This window comes from Natator depressus, chromosome 11, assembly GCF_965152275.1.
Source record: "Natator depressus isolate rNatDep1 chromosome 11, rNatDep2.hap1, whole genome shotgun sequence".
NCBI lineage: Eukaryota > Metazoa > Chordata > Testudines > Cheloniidae > Natator > Natator depressus.
The window spans coordinates 11,379,235-11,393,927 of record NC_134244.1 but is presented as its reverse complement, the minus strand read 5'-3'; the positions used below and the strand labels follow the sequence as shown (position 1 = coordinate 11,393,927).

Sequence of the window (14,693 nt, the reverse complement as noted above, 5' to 3'; positions counted from 1 at the left end):
TGTTTCCCAGCAGGGTGGTTGAACGTGAAGTATTGATTTGGGCTATAGTCCGCTCTTTCTGTCACTTCCGTTTTTCCATTATATGTAGTCGCATTTGAGTCTCGAAGTGCTGAGTTCCCTGCCTCAAGCAGCTCCTCCATTGTTGTTGGTCCTGGGTTATACATAAGGCTACATATTTGTCACGGAGGTCATGGAAGTCACGAATTCCGTGACTTTTTCCACCATGGCAGGGCTGGAGCAGCTATCAGGCCGGGGGTGCAGCAGTCCCCCGAGCAAGGGTCCCCAGGGTCCTAAAAGCAGCTGGCTGACAGCGCTGCTGCAGGATCCTCCCCACTGATCAGCTGGTCGGAGGGTGCCCGGCAGGACCACCCCTCCCCTCCCCAATCAGCTGGTCAGGAGGGGGCCCCACAGCAGCCACTGGAGCAGCGTCCTTGGGGCAGGAGTACTCTGCCCCCTCTCCCCCACAGGAGTCTGCCCAGCAACTGGCTGTGGACAGCGGTCTCCCCACTCCCGCCCTTCAGAAGCCCACCCAGCAACCAGCCTGTGGACAGTGCCCCCTGCAGGAGCCTGCCCAGCAACAGGCTGGTGGACAGCTCACAGGCAGGAGCCACAGCAGCAGTTCCTGGGACTCTGAGAGAAATCTGTCGCTGAGAGAAATCAGCCCCCCACAGCAGGAGCTCAGGCATTCAGCCCCAGCCAATTGTCAGCCCCCCTGCCAGTGGGGCTAAAGCAGTCAGGTCCTCAGGGGCTGTTAGCACTGGTAAGTGGGGCTTGGGCAGTCAGCCCCTGGCTGCTGGGCTTCCACTTCAGCCCCTGGCAGCAGGAGAGAGAGTTGGGCCCATGTCTTAGTTTCTGCCCTGGGCCCAGACCACTCTAGGCCTTGGTTGTTGCTTAGCCACTGTTTAATTATAAAAAATCTTATTGAAGCGTGAGGAGCATCTGCATAAGGTTTAGCTGGCTGAGAGAAAAAAATGGCGATGCCCAGTACACTGAAGAGCAAAGTGGCAAAAACCACTGCTAAGCAGAGAAGTAGTCAATACCCAAAGGGAACATTTCATGCAAGTGGCGGGTTGATGGTTTGTACAGCATGTAATGTTCCTGTAGATTACACATGAAAAGGAAGCTGTGACAAACATATAGAAAGTGCTTTGCATAAATGTAAGGCACAAGAGTTTGAAGCAGGCCTGAGCGACAAAGCCAAACTACAAAGAACAGTGAATGAGCTATTTACTGTAAAGACCAAAGAACAGCTGCATCGTAGGACAGAAGTTTACCGACTCACAGAGGCTTTCTGTACCACTAACATTCCACTACATGTCTTAGACAGCCCTGCTATGAAAAGCTATCTGGAAAGCTCCCTGAAAAACATTGGTGTTATACCTACTTTGGATCATCTCTGAAGAGAATACTTGCCAAAAAAATTTGAAAGACATATCAGTGACCTGAAAGAACTGCTGAATCAAGGTTTTGGAATTAGTTTCATAGCAGATGAAATAACTGATGCTGAAGGGCAGTACATATTAAATATCCTGGAAGTGCCTTGTTTGTCTTTTACAGACATCACGCTGACAAGGGAAAGGTAGTTTGGAATTGAAGTCTTTGCTAATAGAGTGTGTATGGTTGGAGACTGTTAACTTTAAAATGGTGAGTCATGCAGTGGTGGAAACAGTTCAGAAATATGGAATTCCTTTTGATAAAGTCACTGCTTTTGTCACTGACAATGCTGCGTATATGAACAAAACCTGGGAACAAAGCGTCAAAGAGCCTTTTCTGAATGTGGTTAACGTAACGTGCACTGCACATCTTCTCAACTTAGTGGGCGATATCTGGAGAAAAACATTTGGAAAAGTAAATGAATTGTCTTTGCTGTAAAACGTGCATTCGCTGCCTTCCCTGCCCGCAAAGCACGGTTCTGTCAATCATTGCAGGGAAAAGTGCCTGCAATTCCACCTACCCCAGTAATCACAGTGTGGAACAGCTGGTTTGAAGTTGTCCATTTTCATACCAGCCACCTGCAGGATTATGTGGATTTTTTTGAGGAGGAGTATGAATGAAGCTGTAGTTCATCTGTTGCAGATGTGATCATGTTAAATAAATCAATGGAAATAAAAGCAGATATTGCAGCAATTGAAGCATTTGCACCAAGAATAATGGCAAGTCTCACAGCTTATGAAAAACCAGAAATCAGATCATATAGGGTGGTCAATGATTTGGCCGATCTTGCCAGCTGGGCAAAGTCCTTTAGTGGCACGACTGACCACCTGTTAGCTAAGAAAGTCCTTTGTGACAACAGTGATAAAATTGAAGACTACATGACTGGTTCTGAACGGTTTTGTCAACTGGCTGCCAGTTTTCTTAAAGCCTGCCGAGTGTTTGATCCCAATCAGGCCAAAGTTCTTGACCTTGCATCACTAAATGTATGTGGGTCTATTCCCATGTTTGAAGACAATGAGATGGCAAAAGCCAAGTTTTGTAGCTACAGCAGTGCAGTTTCTGAAATGAAGTGTCTTGACATTCTGGAATTTTGGTGCAACTTAAAAGATCACTTTCCAAGTCTGGCCATAATAGCTCTGAGGTGTTTATCAGTGCCTGATAACCGTGTGGACTCTGAGAGATTATTTTTGTCTTACAACGATAGCTTGTGAGATGACAAAATCAAAGATGACAAGCTGTCGATGTACAACATGCTTTTCAGAATCATGGAAAGCTCTGTTAAAAAATGACCATTTTACACTCTAACAGTTAATCGGGTCAGTAGTTAACATTATATAAGGTTTAAATAGGCAATTTAAAAGTTCTGTTGTGAAAACTACATTACTGTGTGTACATTTCCATGATTTTCTTGTTTTTCCCACTCCCTCTCCGTGATTTTAAATAAAAATACCTATGACAAAAACTTAGCCTTAGTTATACCAGCGCCATGAGTTGATGTCAATATTGCATTTTCTCATATTAGCCTTGAAGACATCCCTGTAGCATTTTTTTCTGCATTTGCCTTGGCCGAATTGAGAGTAGAAGATTTTTGTTTTGGCAGTCTGGAATCAGGCATCCAGACAATGTGGCATACCCAGCGAAGTTGATGATAAATAATCATCGTCTCCATGTTCGTAATAGTCGCTTGCGAGAGGATGTTGATATTTATGTGTCTATTGTCCCATGTGATTCGGCGAATCTTATGCATACAACATTGATGATACTTCTTCAGCACCTTAAGATGTCTCCTGTATGTTGTCCACGTTTCAGTCCCACACAGCAGGGTGGGATCACAACAGCTTTATAGACCATGAGTTTAGTTTTGGTTCTGATGTTGCAATCTTCAAACATCGTCTTTCTCAGATGACCATAGCTTGACTTGTACATTTGAGCCACTACTGGATTTCTTCATCAATGCCAGCTGTCTATGAGAGGTGGCCTAGCCTCCAAGATATGGGAAGTGCACAATATTCACTAGAAAGTTATCATAGATCTATATTGCTGGGGCTGGGAATTGTGCTCCAGGAGCTTGCTGATGGAGGACCTTTGTTTTCGGGGTGTTAAGTGTTAGTCCCGTTTTCTGATATGCTTCAGCAAAGATATTCATAATTGCCTGAAGATCTGTTGGGTGAACGCACACTACGGCGTCATTAGTATACTGAAACTCAATGATTGAAGTCAGCGATGTTTTGATTCTGGATAGGAAGCGGCCAAGATTGAACCAGTTTGCCATCCTTTCTGTAGATTATCTGCACTCCAACGAGGATCTTATCAGTGATCAAATATAGAGCATTGCAGCAAGGAAGATGGAGAACAGTGAGACAGCCCTGTTTGATGCCTGTCTTAACCCTAAAGGAGCCATGGTAGGTCCATTACAGAGGATCACTGCTTGCATGTCATTGTGAAGGAGATGAAGAGTGGTGACAAATTTTTGGTGAACATCCATACTTCAGAAGGATTTTCCACAATGCTTCCCTATTAGTGGAGTCAAAGGCCTTTGTCTGGTTGATGAACGCCAAGTATAGTGGTTGATGGTGTCCTCTACATTTTTTCCTGCAGCTGGCGAGTAGTGAAGATCATGTCAATAGTGCTTCTAGATGGTCAAAAATCTCACTGAGATTCAGAAAGAATGTCTTTGGCAAGAGGAAGAAGATGGTTCAGGAGAAGTCTTGTGAGGACCTTTCCTACAGTTGCTATCAGAGAGATTCCTCTATACTTTCCACAGTCAGATTTATCTCCTTTCTTGAAAATCGTCACAATCATAGCATCTCTAAATTCATCTGGGATTTTCTCATGGTTCCATATTTTGAGAACAAAAGTGTGTAGCTGTAAGGTGAGTTCCTTTCCCCCCTACTTGTAAATTTCTGCAGTGATTCCATCAACTCCAGATGCCTGGTTGTTCTTCATCTGCATAATAGCTCTGCACACTTCTTCCAGGTATTGGAGGTATTCCGAGTTCACCTCTGATCAGGTATTGTGAGATGAAGGTGAAGACACTGTCATCAACCACAGAGTCACTATTGAGGAAATCTTCGAAGTGTTCCTTCCAGTGTGCATTGATGGCTTCAGTTTCTTTGATCAACTCCCATCCATCCTTAGATCTCAGGGAGTTTGGCCTCAAAATTCATAGGCCATAAATAGTTTTAATGGAATTAAGGAAGCAACACATATCATGGGTTTCAGTGAGAAGTTTAAACTCATTCAGTTTATTCAGCCATCATCTGTTCTTTATGTCACACATTCTTTTTCAGTCCTGTGCCTTTGCTTGTTGGTGAGCTGGCTTCTTTTGCACAGAGTTGATGTTCTGCCAGACACAAAAGTCATTGTGTTTGTGATCGGTCGAGTCTTGTATTTCCCGATCATTTTCATCAAATCAGTCCTGTTGTTTCCTGCCAGAGAACTCTAGTGTGTCTTTGCAGGCACTGAGGATGCTGGATTTGGGGGCAACCCAGGTGCTGGTGACACATTCCGGTTATCTTTCTTTTAGATTTATCAGTTTTTCGTTGTGGCATTGGCAGAAGAGGTTACGCTTTCTTGGATCTTTGAGTGCCTTTATGCTGATTTTCTGTCTGCATCATTTCCGTTGAAGCTGTCGTTTAGGGGCCAGTCTGCTGGTCATGATCGAACAGATGAGGTGGTGATCAGTCCAGCAGTCGTCGCTTCCAGTCATGGCTTGAGTAATGCAGATGTCTTTGCAGTTCTCGGCCTGGACAATGACATAGGCAATCAAATGCCAGTGCTTGGAGTGTGGATGTTGTGACGATGTCTTGCATTGGTTTCGCTGGCAGAACAAGGTGTTAGTGATAATAAATTCATGTTCTTCACATTTGGTGAGGAGGAGGAGGATGCTGTTTGAAGTGATCTGTCCTACATCTTCCTTGTCAAGTCCCATCTGACTCTAGCATTAAAGTTGCCAAGAAGGATGAACCAGTCTGTCACTGGTACACCAAAGAAGACTTGATCAAGGCTGGTGTAGAATTCTTCTTTGGCATCATCATTGGCATCAAGTGTTGGGGCATACACACTAATAGCAGTAGCCTATTGGTTTGCTGCAGTTTCAATCGAAGAGTTATAAAGTGTTCGTTGATTCCAGTAGAGAGCTTGTTAAGTTGGTTGACAAGTTGAGTGTTGATGCCAAATGCTTCAGGTTTTCCTTTCCAAAAGAAGATACATTCACCTCCTTGTTCCTTAAGCACCCCCTCTCCTGCTCATTGGGTCTTGCTCAGGGCAGCGATATTGATGTCCATATCGACTAATTTCTTGGGCCACAAATTGTGGTAAGGTGCTCTGGACAATCAGTATTAGGTTGGTCCATGAGAGTCCTGACATTCCAAGTCCCAAATTAGATTAAATGATTTTGCTGATTTCAGCCACTACAAAATTATTCATCTGAATGTGGTAGTCCAGATTAGAGGTATGAGGCACCTTTTTTAGTCCCTTCCCCATGTGGGGTGAGCAGAGCAAATCCTAAAAAGAACTGCTCAGTCACAGTTACAGTTGCCAAAAATGCACTCCTGCCTCATCTGAGATCTTAACAGCCATTCTGTAACTGCAGCTTCCATGCCAGTTTATGACTAGGAGCTCCCAGACATCACAATCCTGCTCGCATTGCCATTAGCAATGGCTGAAGGACTTTGAGGTATGTGCTGGTAGGTGGTGGTACCATGAAAGATGTCTGTGCATGGATTCTTTTAATGTGAAGGAACCATTGCACACCAGTTTTCCCCACAGATTCTTGACAAGATCTTAATCCAATAGCAATGAGACCAAGACAACTGGAGATACTGCTGCACTGTAGCCTATATTCACCTTTACAGTCATTGAGGATATTAGTGTTGACCTCTGCCTGATCTGCCATTAAAGATCTTGCTTCCAAAAGATTGAGGGCTAAACAGGTTTATCATAATAACGGCCTGAACTTGCAATGTCACAGCACCACTGGAGGGCACGTGTGGCTTTTCAAAAGGGACAACATTGCCATCTGCTGTCTCCACCACATTCTGGTGGTGCTGCTGCTTGGTCCACGACTGCTTATTTGTTAGAGCTACCTCTGCTTATTTCGCAGCTAACATTCACTGAAGGTGGTTGTTCCACAATCCACCACTTGTGGATGTGCTGGGTAACAGTGCAGCTCGGCAACCAGCCAGTTATCACAACATACTTCAATATGCACATACACTGGCCCTTGACACTATAAGATTCAGGAGGGTCCAGATTCTGGTATAGACTGACACACCTAACCAACTCCCCAGAAAGAATACCACACATGTACAATTTAAGAACCACTCTAGTCTTTTACAACTGCCTTTCCCTGAGGGTATGTCTACATTTTGAGGTGGGAGGTGCAAAAAAAAAAAAATTAACAGTGTAGCCAGGATAGTATGAATGGTGGCTTTTGATAGTGTCCAAGGATGTACCCAGAGGGTCCAGATGGGTTTGTACTCATACAGGTAGCTCGAGGAGAGCTAGCACGGATACATCTGAGTGAGCTGGGAATCACACTTCCTAGCTCAAATATAGGCATACCATTACTCACAGAATACACTTAACCATCACTAAAGCATTAAAAACTGCTTATGCTCCATTTCACTGCTGACAATACCCTTTGTAATAAAAGTCCTGTGCCCTGTTACTGACGTAACCTACACAGTCTGCATGGAAATGATGCCTACTGCATCCTGAAGAGACAAATGCACCTCTTCTCTTTCATCACATGCATCAGAGGGTGCAAAACAGCGATCTCCTCATATCACAGTCTCAGCTCTGTCACACACCTCAAAGTAATCCACAGATCTCTCAAACACCTCAGAGCTAAATATTGCCTTCATAATTCAGTACAGCTACACCTGACGTTGATTCCATTCACTTTACCTTTAGTGCATGCAGATGATAATTGCTTAGACTGTTATATTCCCAGCTCACTACTGACAATACTTTTTTCTAATACCCCTCCGTCCCCCCGTGCATATTGTATCCTGAATGTATACATGGAGCTCTTATCTGTGCTAACGCACTGGAGGATGCAAAACAGATTTCATCATATAATCATAGCTCTGTCACCTCAAGGTAATCCACCCATGTATCACAAACACGCCTTTACCATGCGGGTCCAACTGCTGCCTCCCCCATTTAGTGTAGGCATACCTAACACACCCCCTGCAGTTGGAGTGTATCCAAATAATTCCCGTTGTTTACTGCAAGCTTCAGAGGAGCAGGTGGAAGGTGATGTGAGCAACCTTCCTTCCCCTCCCTTTTTGTCCTCTAATAGTGTTAAGTGGAATCCTGTGGGTGAGAGTGAGTGGGTTGTAAAAGGAGATGAAGAGCTTATAAATTTCAACAACTGTGTGGTTGGCAAAGTAAAGGTATGTGTGTTAGTGGGGCATACTAGGGCATAACTGAAAGAGGGGAGTGTTAACTTTGTATTTCCTAGTTCTCAGAAGTTTGAGTTTTGCTCAACTCACTGTTTTGCAAGGAAACGACACCACCAAGCAACCTTAACTCTTCATTATCTTAGTTTTTTTGGTCATTGAATGTGGAGATGTATTTTAGAACTGGGCAAGTAACTGTTTATTCCAGATCTTACCAATAATAATCTTGCTTTCTTCAGTGGGACTAGTTGGGTGAGTAAGGGTTGCAAGTTCAGGCCCTAGCATATTGTCTGTTCTATACACTGACAATAACTTGCCTAATAGAAGCTGTAAACTCCATACCAGTAGTCTGGATTTCAATGCATAAGTGCTAGTAGAATGTTTCAGTGTGTCCGGAAGTGCATAGATCTACAAACCCCCACCTCACATGATGACAAGAAGGGCATTTTTGCAATTGATTCATCTTTGTGCTGAAATTTTGCTACTTCAGCATTTTTATGTGTTACTCATACAGGCACTGATCCTGCAAATACTGTACTTAAGCACCTGCTTAACTTCATGCCCTATGACTATTTCCATGGAACTGCTCACAGTGTGTGTAGTTAATATGTCTGTAAATCTTTGCAGAATCAAGGCCATAGTGTGAAGAAGCCCACCTATGCTGCTCTGCCAAATCCAGATGTTTATTTTTAAAACTAAATTACTTTTCATAAAGAAGTGGGAAATTCTGCATTCAGAAAGTTCCTCTTGTAATTTGAAATACAACTGTTTGTTTGGTTCTTATTCAACAAGCATTCAAAGACAGCGTCAACCAATAAAACGTCCTTATGATTCCGAGTCCACAAAACTACAAATCTGAAAACAGATAGGTCCCAAACACCATCTAAGCATCCCCCCAAATTTAAAGTATTTCCTGATGCTAGCATCAAGTCTCTGTTTATTTTCTGGTTTTAAAATGTATTTTAGGATAACCAAATATTACTATTGAAAAGTTGAATTCAAACATTGATGTCTAGCAGCAGAGGGCAGTCTAATACTGTTTAATGCAATAGTTTTTGGCTTTCTGAATAATTGTTGCTCCAAAAAAACTGGGTCTATAAAGGGCAATCAGTAAACCATGCATAGCATCTTCAAGAAGTGAAAAGCTAGATTTTTTTTCAAATTAGTGGAATTATAGAAGAAAATGTCTTTAAAAGAATAGATCTCTCCCTACCAATTTGCGGGAATAATACATTTTCTACTTTAGACAAAAAAGACTTCATTAGAAGAAACATCTAGATTGCTTTAAAAGGGCTGGTACACTTAAGCAATCTGAATTTTTCTGTTCCAGTGAGGGTTTGACAACGTTTTTTATTAAATAATAGTGGTAACTGTACAAACTCTTCCTGAATGAAACAATTGCTTAACTTTTAGCTTAATTTAGTGTAAGTACAGTAGTTGCTTACAGGTTACAAAGCTGGTCCCTAATTTGAGTATCTGGTAATTTTATAGAATAAATTATTTGTATTCTGATAAGACCCTGCAGTATATTAGATATTGGACATGTGCACATGAAGGCAAAGTCCCTGCACTTAAAAAAGTTACTAGAAATTAGTTATCAGGAGGCTGATAATGTTTGGATTGTCACCAGCCACTTGATCAAGATAGCTGACTTTGTCTGACTTTCTGTCCTGAGTTGAGGAATATCCTTCTTCAGAAAACAAGCTTTTCTTTATTTTAGTAAAAATTACAATTTCTAATACCTGTTACCGTGAATAGATACATTATTTCTTAACAGTATGTTAGTGTTCAGTTCTTTTAAACATGTAATTATTATTCAACAGAATTATTTTCAAGTGTCATTCTTCTGTAAAGCAAAAGGGAAGTATTTTTCACAAGCTTATTACACTTTGTACATAAGAATTATCTATCCCAAACTGGGATTTAACAGTTTATTATCATAAATCACTGGATTATATTTAACCAATGCTGATCATTTCAGGAAAGGTGATTGCAGTTATAAACTAGTAACATTAAAAACTCTCCCAGATTAACATAACTTTCTGCTGTTACCCCAAGGTGATCAAACGCTCAGTTGCTCTCTCTCCAAAATAATCTGCACTCATTTTAAAAATGATCCTTGTTAGTTGGAAAATTTAAAGTGAAACAAGATTTTCTTTCAGAAGTATTCATAAGGATTTATAATTCTTTCACTCCTCTTTTCTGCAATCTCTTACAAAGGCTGGTCTTTATATAATCTCAAAGCAATAAGTGTTGATTTATAAATTAAACCGTTTTGCTTAGGTGTCTAATACAAAACATCAGCACTATACTATTTGTGCTTGTTCCCCCAGGCTTCTCAAACCAGACCGATCTATAAATGGCTGCTGATAGCAGTATTCACAGTTCTTCTCAAAATGTCTCTTGGATGATCTCCAGCATGTCCTGATTTATCCCAGTTTCTCTTCATTGTGCTTAGGGGACACCTCCCAGTACTCTACATCCACTGCAGCCTTTTTGCAGATAGCATCTAATTGTACTTTCTGGACTCGTATTGCATTTTGCCCTGGAGCTCCTTTCACAGAACTATATGTTGTCAAATAGTATTTATTGAATTTGAGTTGAAAGTTCAGTTTAATAGTTTATGGCAATCTGGGGATTACATGGAACACTTCCTTGGAAAAACTTTAGACTTGAGTGGTCAGATGTCACGCTTGCCTTTCTCCCTGAGATTCTTCTGTCTTATGGAGCTTGCCTGCCTTAGAGTTTAGCCATGCTATGAAGTTGATTACTGTAAACTGGCTTCCAATTCCACTGAGCCGCACACTGCTTTCCCTCCAGTCCCCGAGTTTTGTGTGTGTTTAGCGGCTATTCCTGTTGGTCAGATCAAATTCCCTTGCTATGTTCTTAGCTGTCTTCAGCAGGGTTTTTTTGGTGCACTTTACATCACTCTTAAAGAATCAGTTGTGGGCTTGTCTGTTTTGTTACAATTAATTTCAGTTCATCATTCATTAAATCCAGCTGAGACCATCATATGGATTCTGAAAGTTCACACAGTGGAAAGTACATCCCATGATCGCATCTTATGAGATTTTCAGCGGAGTGATTGCTACTAGCAGAATGCTCAAATGCCAAGTTATATACTGAATTACTTGCAAATATTTGACTTGTGTATGGTAAGAACTGTCTTATCCTGTGTGCCTTCAGAAATCATTGCATTGTTCTTTTTCAAGTTTTAATTCACTCTTTCAGCAGTGTCAGGATTTCAATTATTTCATTTGTTACCAACAAGTTTTTATTTGAAATTTTGAAATTTGCAAATTGTGTGGTTGTTTTCCTTGGTGAATCTGTATTAATTTTGACCATTCTAATGTGTTTGAGCTTTCAGTCTCTTTAGTTCACGTTACTCCACAAGTCCCATAAACTTAGTCCACAATAAAATTTTTCAGCTCTCTGTTTAAGACACTATTAGTGTAATGTCCCAAAATATTTTCAGTCAACACAATGGCATAGTTCTGCCTTCATAAGCAGTGTTTCCACTAATAGCTTCAACTATATCCTTGGCTGTCTTTTTTCCCTTTGACATCTGGAAACCTTTTAGGGTATGTCTACACTGCAATTAAAAACCCACTGCTGACCTGTGCCAGCTGACTTGGGCTTGCGGGGCTCAGGCTAAGGGACTGTTTAATTGAGGTATAGTCCTTTGGGCTTGGGCTGGAGCTGGCTCTAGGAACCTGCAGGGTGGGAGGTGAGCTGAAGAAGAGCTCTGAGTAAGCTCAAAAGCTTCTCTCTCTTACCTACAGAAGTTGGTCCAATAAAAGATATCCTGGGACCAACACCGCTCCAACAACACTGCATATTATATATGGAAAAAGTTGATGGCACTCATTAACACCTTCCAACATAACACCCTTTAATATCTCATTTCTGCCCATCCTCCCAATAAATATTAGCCCTGAATGATTTATCTCCCAGACATAAAAAAATAATAATGGTGGGTTGAGGAGGTAAAGAGGGAGAATGGGGAGACCCTGAAATGGGGGAAGGGGGGAAATGTGAACATAAACAGAGCCACTTGCATGTGGCAGAAGTGGGATGGGGGGTACACAGCCCCTTGGATGAAGGGGGTATAGGGAGTTCTTGAAATAGAGGGGATTGAGAAGGTGGCACAAAGGGAGCTGGTGGGGGTGGATTGGAGGAATGCAAGGAGCCTGTGGTATGTTCATTGAGCTCAGCCTACAGAAAGTGTGTAAGGTTTGTTTGTAAGGTATTTGATAACTCTGGTGATAGGCATCCTGGAATGGATACATTAGAATAGAGGGTAAAGTTGTGTCTGTCAGGAGGCTTCATAGGCAATGTCTCTATACTACCACTTAGGTCGGCAAAACGTATGTCGCTCAGGGGTGAGAAAAAAACACACCCCTAAGCGATATAAGTTTCGCCTGCATAAGTGCTGGTGTGGACAGCACTATGTCAGCGGGAGACGCTCTCCTGCCAGCATAGCTATGGTCGCTCGTTGAGGCAGTTTTATTATGTCGACAGGAGAGTTCTACAATGAGCGGCTACAATGAACAATCTTACAGCGGCACAGCTGTAGCGATGCAGCTGCAAGTTTGCTAGTGTAGACATGGCTTTAGTGTTGGTTAGCGGACAGATGGAGACAAGTTTAGTTACACAACAATCATAATTATCCTGACAGTTTGGTCTCCCATTTGGGGTACGTTAGACTCTTGCTTTTCACTGTGACCTGAGGGCTTGTTTTCACTGCATTGTTAGCTCGAGTTATAATTCTATTCCTGTCCACACACAAAAATCTCTAGCTCAAGTTAGTGGTGCTTTAAACTCAAGCTAGCTGACCTGTCAGTAATGAAGTGGGGATGCTAATCCAACATCTCTGAGAATTTAATACAGTAGAACCTCAATATTTACAAACACCAGTCTTATGAATGATCTGTTGTAGGAATCATATTTCCCATTTGAGGGAGGGGGGGACACACAACAAAAGTGAAGTCTGAAGAACAAGTCAACATCCCTTCACATTCTGATACTTTCCGTGCATTGGGAATCACTTCGCAGTCATTTGAAGGACAAGAAGAAAGTGATGCAGTGCATCAGACTGCAATTATTTATGTGCTGTTCCTACTGTAACTAAGATGTTTCATTTTTAAAAACTCAATCCCTAAGTAGTTCATAAAATAGGGGTTTTATTGTAACAATGTCAGTTGAGTGTTTTGCAATGTGATCACTCACTTGAGCTAGGCTGGTGGGATCGGTGCATTAGTGGCTATTTGCCCCACTTCTGCCAACCGCCATGTCTGTGTGCAGCAGAGTGAGTGTGCAAACAAGACACAGCGCTTCTCACTCCACAGTGTGCACACACTGCAGCGGGGGCAGCAGGAGCAGGCACATAGACACTCTGACATTCCACTGCTGGCACTGCATTAAACCCCATGGGCAGGAGGCAGCAGCAGTGGCACTAACTCAGGTTCGGAGAAAAGGGTCAAGTTGGGTTCAAAAATGACTTGACCCTCGTTGTGTCCGGTCGGGTGGGCTCAGATCCAGTTTGGGTCCAAGTCAGGCCTAGTCTTATGAACAACAGCAAGGTAAAAGAGAGAGTCTGTCACATTTGGTATGTGACCTTGTGGTAGAGCACTTGCTCTGTGTGGCACTGCAGCACCTTTGCCTCAGTCTGCCCAAGGGAGTCTTCAGCACACTTTAGTGATGGATATGGGCTAGCTGTCTGGCTAAGTCACTGAGAATTCAAACCCTTCTAGAATAACTGCCTCCCCAAGTCCAACATAAACACAGACTAAAGGAATTTTCATCCCTGCTTGGCTCAGCTTTCAACCCCTTTCTTTCAGGCCTTAATGGCCCCAACAGGTCCTGGTAACAAATCAAACTAACAGTCTGTGTCACGCTTCCCCTCCCCTCCCCTCAAGGAGACTCTGGCAGACAAGTCTTCAGATGGCTCTTGGCCCACCCATGTTTCTTACACAACATGGGAACTGCTAGTCTCTTTTTTTTCCCCAGTCAGTCCCAAACTGAGCTGGTTCTTTCCTATTAACTACTCCCTGCAAGCCTGACAGCTCTTGCAGGTGAAGTGGGCTGAGCTGATTGAGCCCACAGCAGCTTGTTAACCCTTCCTGGACTGAATGGGATTTGTATAACCTATCAGGCTCCTAAATGACTAGGCAAACTATAGGGTTTTTTCAGCCCCTTTTCTGTATATTTTGAGCTACACAGGAGTTCTATCAGACTGCATTTCAGAAATCTGCCTACCATTAATACATGGATAACATTGAAAAGTGCCATGCCTCAGTTATTTCTCTTACCTTAGATTGGGTGCCTTGGTTCTTTCCATCACTCCTACTACTTTGTAATGCCTGAATTAGCTTTTTTGAGGTCTGTACTGCATGTCTGATGAAAAATCTAATTCTTGTGAAATTCTTTTTTTTTTTTTTTTTTTTTGTCAGTTCCTTCTGAACCTTTCCACATGCTTGCCTCTCGTTTCTTTTTCTAGTTCCTCACCAGTCTTTATTCATCTCCAAAGCACTTCTGGTGCTAGATGTTTGCAGTAATTTGTGTTCAGTTAACATAAGAAAAGGCATACTGGGTCAGACCAATCATCCGTCTAATCTAGTATCCTGTCTTCCAACAGTGGCCAATGAGCTCTCCTGCCGGCAAAATAAAACCATCCCCAAAGAGCAACAGTAATGCATCTCCTATTGACAAAGTGCTGTCCATAACAGCGCTTTTCATCAATAAAACTTTTGTTGGTCAAGGGTATGTTTTTTTTCACACCCCTAACTGACAAAAGTTTTACCAACAAAAGTGCAGTGTACACATAGCCTTGCTCACCCAGTTTGTTCCTTG

General features: G+C 42.4%; 1 protein-coding gene across 1 annotated transcript in view; it reads left to right on the top strand.

The window, feature by feature from the left end:
* Positions 1-14,693, top strand: part of HACD2 (3-hydroxyacyl-CoA dehydratase 2) — a 41,535-nt gene that overhangs the window by 13,822 nt on the left and 13,020 nt on the right. The gene's annotated exons all lie outside the window — the stretch shown is intronic.